The sequence below is a fragment of the Gasterosteus aculeatus genome, chromosome 11 (genome assembly GCF_964276395.1).
Source record: "Gasterosteus aculeatus chromosome 11, fGasAcu3.hap1.1, whole genome shotgun sequence".
NCBI lineage: Eukaryota > Metazoa > Chordata > Actinopteri > Perciformes > Gasterosteidae > Gasterosteus > Gasterosteus aculeatus.
Window position 1 is genome coordinate 351,501 of NC_135699.1, and position 6,000 is coordinate 357,500.

A 6,000-nucleotide genomic window follows, 5' to 3' on the forward strand; every position below is an offset into this window, starting at 1 on the left:
TTGGCTGTGAAGTAGACATGACATTATGAAATGTCCATATGTGATAACTGGTTTTATTCATTTTTTGAATGTGCTGACCGACAGCGGCAAGAGACGAGAAGTCCAAAAGAGTCAACTGGCTCGAAACAACCAAGAAACAGCTCGATGTTTTTTGTGGAATACAACAGTTGTTTTCCGTATTTGGTTGTTAAACTTACTGTATTTTGGCACCTTTCTCTTCCTGCATCTTCTAAGCTACAGAAACGCTCGAGCCATCAGCATATTCAGCGTTTTAAGGACAAACCGGCTACGACGTTTCATCCTTCTAAACTTTAAAATGGTTGCCAAAGATCTTTTGGATAGGATAACTATGGACGACATCTCTTCTGAGCTGTAATGGGTGCGTATTGTACACAATGATCATGAGCTATAAAATGCTGTGGGATGCAGGAGAACATCCTGGGAACCAACACGTCCTGAAGGACTCAACTCTTGGAGAGAAGATGTGTGCGGACGGTAAAGCCATGAACATCAAGCTTCCTTGTGTCTGGTTGTATAACGTTATATTTTAAAAACATGCAACACATCATGACACAATCAGGTATTGGTGCAACAACAGCTGTACAGGTCAAAGGTCGTCGTCAAATATGCGTTGTGTGGACTCGTGAAATGTCATCAGTCGCAGCCGAGTACTGGTCCAATTGTGAAGTGTGCATCTCGCTGAGAACGCTCATAATACCATCTGACTGAGCAGACATCCCAGAATGCATTTCACCTCAGCACAGGAAACAACGGCAGATGAATATAAATATAAAAGTACTTATCAGCTTCAAGTTACAGTTAAAGTAGTTAGTTTAAGTCAGGGAAAGTAATTTTAGGACTTAGAACCATTTGGGATGATGTAGTTAAAGGGACGTCAGACCTCCACGCGTTCATGTAACTCATATGTATATTTATAATACGGGTAGATGGAATCCAGCGGTCTGATTGGTTGAGAGTGAGTCATGGGGTGCGATATTCAGCATAATGTACGGCACCGGTTGACCTTGGCCCGAGCGTTCCGTATCACTGCCGACTCAAAGCAGCAGGTTAGATTTAGCGAGAACGTTAGAGAATTCCACAAATGATCAGTTTGATCGGTTTGAACGGTTTGATCGGTTTGATCAGTTTGATCGGTTTGATCGGTTTGATCGGTTTGATCAGGCGATGCGAGCTTTTGAAACCGGACAACTAAGGTGGACATCATGAGCGATTCAGAACTTAATGTTTAAAGTGGACTTTAACGTCTGGTCTTCATCCAGTGTGCAGGTTTGTTGTACTGTCATTGTGCATTAACTCTAACAATGTTTGAATTAAAGGACGCGAGGACCAGCAGCAGGACGTCAGCTTCAAAGGGACTTACTGGATTGTAATGATAATAATAAATGAATGATGAATGATAATAACACAAATGAATCAATAAATAGGATATTATAACATATTTCCCAAATGATTGGATTCTGCCCTGTAAGATCTTTCATGTGGGGTCAGCTGCTTTTTCATATGCTGGAACTGTTTCTATTCATTTCATAGTTTGATAAAGAGCTCAGCTGGAGCCTCATTGATCACTGTATTATAGATATTAAATACAATATTAATCACTAATGATGTCACTTATCTGTCGCCTCATTGATCACTGTATTATAGATATTAAATACAATATTAATCACTAATGATGTCACTTATCTGTCGCCTCATTGATCACTGTATTATAGATATTAAATACAATATTAATCACTAATGATGTCACTTATCTATCTGTCGCCTCATTGATCACTGTATTATAGATATTAAATACAATATTAATCACTAATGATGTCACTTATCTGTCGCCTCATTGATCACTGTATTATAGATATTAAATACAATATTAATCACTAATGATGTCACTTATCTGTCGCCTCATTGATCACTGTATTATAGATATTAAATACAATATTAATCACTAATGATGTCACTTATCTATCTGTCGCCTCATTGATCACTGTATTATAGATATTAAATACAATATTAATCACTAATGATGTCACTTATCTGTCGCCTCATTGATCACTGTATTATAGATATTAAATACAATATTAATCACTAATGATGTCACTTATCTGTCGCCTCATTGATCACTGTATTATAGATATTAAATACAATATTAATCACTAATGATGTCACTTATCTGTCGCCTCATTGATCACTGTATTATAGATATTAAATACAATATTAATCACTAATGATGTCACTTATCTGTCGCCTCATTGATCACTGTATTACTCGGACGCTTTATATCCGCTGTACTGTATTTTGGGAGATTTTATCTTTTTGAGTTCAAATCGTAATTTTTCACTTTCAAATCTCTCGCATTCAGACTTTTGACCCTGATGTGGCGTAGGGGGCGGGGCATCAACTGGGAGGGGCGTGTCATTGTATTATTTTTCAATGTTCAACAACAAAACTTTCAGGTTCACATTTGTTTTTCAAATGATCAAAACGTTTGACCTGATTCTGCTCCGTAAAGACGCGGTTACAGCTGCCTGGGTAACCAACGAGCACGGCGGGTCCTCATCAGCGTCCTCACCGCCCCGAGAGCGCCGGGGGCCGGCCAAGGATGGCGACCGGCTTGATGAGGCGTTACCAACTTGCAGGGCTGTTAGTGATATTGAAAAAGTTGAATGGACATCAAAAAGCTGATAAAAAAAATAGTTTGGGCTTTTGTCAACATTTTCACAGATTGAAGGACGGCTGTAGATGAAAGATTGAGGAAGAAGAAAGATTTGAAAGTTGAAGAAGTTTGATGAAGGATTTTGATAAACTCCATTGGAAAACAATGTTAAAAAAGTTTATATTGATTTAAGTTTAAGAGGTAGAAAGCTTTCTGTAGCTGACAATATGAAAGAGGAGAAGCAGTCCCAGTAGTCCAAGTAGTCCCAGTAGTCCCAGTAGTCCAAGTAGTCCCAGTAGTCCCAGTAGTCCCAGTAGTCCAAGTAGTCCCAGTAGTCCCAGTAGTCCCAATAGTCCCAGTAGTCCCAGTAGTCCCAGTAGTCCAAGTAGTACCAGTAGTCCCAGTAGTTCCAGTAGTCCCAGTAGTTCCAGTAGTCCCAGTAGTCCCAGTAGTCCCAATAGTCCCAGTAGTCCCAGTAGTCCCAGTAGTTCCAGTAGTCCCAGTAGTCCCAATAGTCCCAGTAGTCCCAGTAGTCCAAGTAGTCCCAGTAGTCCCAGTAGTCCAAGTAGTCCCAGTAGTCTCAGTAGTCCAAGTAGTACCAGTAGTCCCAGTAGTTCCAGTAGTCCCAGTAGTTCCAGTAGTCCCAGTAGTCCCAGTAGTCCCAATAGTCCCAGTAGTCCCAGTAGTCCCAGTAGTTCCAGTAGTCCCAGTAGTCCCAATAGTCCCAGTAGTCCCAGTAGTCCAAGTAGTCCCAGTAGTCCCAGTAGTCCCAGTAGTCCCAGTAGTCCCAGTAGTCCAAGTAGTCCCAGTAGTCCCAGTAGTCCAAGTAGTCCCAGTAGTCCCAATAGTCCCAGTAGTCCCAGTAGTCCAAGTAGTCCCAGTAGTCCCAGTAGTCCCAGTAGTCCCAGTAGTCCCAGTAGTTCCAGTAGTCCCAGTAGCCTGGCAGTTGTATTAACGTCTGTTTGTAGTCAACAACTGACTGTCAAATCCAACGAGGAAAGTTTGATTGAATAACATCTTAGTCCTGATGAGGCACACCGCATGGACCATGCTAAAGACGCCCCGTGGTGTTGTAGCACAAAATGAGGATTGACACACGTCTTACAGAGACAACCTGATGGGCACAGAGATGCCCTCCCTCTGAGGCTCAGAGCTCCACGCAGTTTGTGCATCCAGCGAGGGACACATTCGTGTATGGTTGAATGCACTTATTGTACGTCGCTTTGGATAAAAGCGTCTGCTAAATGACATGTAATGTAATAATGTAATGTAATGTAATGTGTACACTGATACCTGTGACGGCTGGCGTACTGGAGTGTGGAGTTTTCAAATTGGGTCCATGGACATCAGCAGATGTGCCATGCTCCATTGGCCGGCACACCTGTGGATCCACAGCATTTGGCTTTCTAGAGTGGGCGTGAGACGGGGCACGCCGGGATGCCACTTCAAACTCGCTCCCAAGTGGCCGAGAGTTCACTAACGCACGTTTTAAACAAGGATTTACTGTGAATCGTTACGCCTCAGACATTTTTCATAGCATCAAGGAACTCATTAAAACAGAATCATGACCACTTGAGATCAGTATGATAAGAACTACCGCCAACAACAATCTGTGGGAGAATTGGGGAATATTTGAATGGGTGTGCTTGGTTAGATGGGCCCCTTGCATGGGACCCCCTGCTATCAGTGTCGTAGCCCATTAGCATTTAGCTTGACTAAAGGAGGCAGCGTTTATGACCTGCTGCATCCAGTGATCAAGACTCTTTGGCTTCACGTTTACAGCCGTTGTGTTTCTTCTTATCAGTGTGTGGTTAAAACTCGTATGGCAGTTACTGTGGTTACAGGTGCCAGCGTCACCAGTGAGTAAGAACTTGTGCTTCTGTTCTAAATGAAATTATCTTGAGTAAGAACATATGGCGTCGGCACACACAAGAGGAGGCATGGCACAATAACCTGTGTCGCTGTGGGGGGTCCAGCTGACTATTGCACCATTCGTCCTGCAGGCTTCCTTTTGTGATCCCTGCTAACACGCCGGCCATCACTGCCAGATGTGACTGATGACTTAAATAAACATTGCATCAGTGTACCGGAGCTGGAGGACATAGTTCCCAACCCGCTCAATGCAAAACAAGGTGTTACAGACATTCTGTATGCCTCATCTATCCATCAAAAAGACAAAATAATAATAACAATTCAGTTCTGACAGACTTCTTTGACAGATCGTCATAATTCCACGTTATTGGTCCGGTTGAACACTGCTTCATTCACAGTGTTGTGTGGCAAGACACTTATTTTATTCCCCTTGGCAAACCCAGTGTCAAGTCATTGTGATACACTCCAGGGGGCAGATGTCCACCTAATGGAATTAGAGTTATGACCTGCTGGCCGATGATTCATCAAAGGGGCCCAATGTAGCATCGCCGTGTCCTGTTGCTCCTCACACATCACAAGAACATTTCTGTCAACAAGCAAGTGGGCTTCTGCTGGCTTTGAAGCTGCAGAAAAGTTGCAGTCAAACTCTTTACCACCACGTCACATGATGACACGCTGAACCCAGCTGATCGCCAAGCGCATATTTCACTTACATCGACACCAAAACAGCACGTGACAAAGGTTTCTTTTGGATTCTCCTTTATTTTGTATGTATAGTACACGAGAGTATGTGTTGTTAATTGTTGAGGTGCTGATATTAAAAGAGGCTATTAGAGACTTATGTCATCATATCGTTAATCAAAAGGACCCGATAACGTAGTTAGCAGTGAGATACAATTGAATTTACTGCATGAAGAAAACAAAAGTGTAATAATATGAAATTTGAGCTCATTACTCTTAGATGTTTTAGTGTCTGTAGTCCTTTCATGAATGATCTGGGAGACATTTTTAGATGTGTTGCTGTTTAACTGGAATATACTGCAATAGGAGAGAAGGAATCATAAGACACACACACACACACACACAAGGGCGTGTTGTTCTTTCCTGCTACGGCTCCTTATCAGTAAAGTCTGGCTGTCATATTGTTGTGACAGCAGCGGCGATACAGATCACAGACAAATCAAGAAGACTTAATAGACTCTGAAAGGCACCTGTACAGCGAGACAAGTGATGCTATTCAATCTGTGTGTAGTCAAGATGTCTGTGTTTGTGGAACCTGTTGTGTGTGAGTGTGTGAGGCGACGTGGCAGCAGTGTGTGTTTTATCAGCGCTGCTGAAATGTTTCCTGTCACTCTTCCTCCCCCGACCTTCACAAGGCTGCGATTGACGCAATCTGATGCAAACACAAATATGCGTAAACACACTGATACACGCTGACACGCTCTTTGGGATTTAAA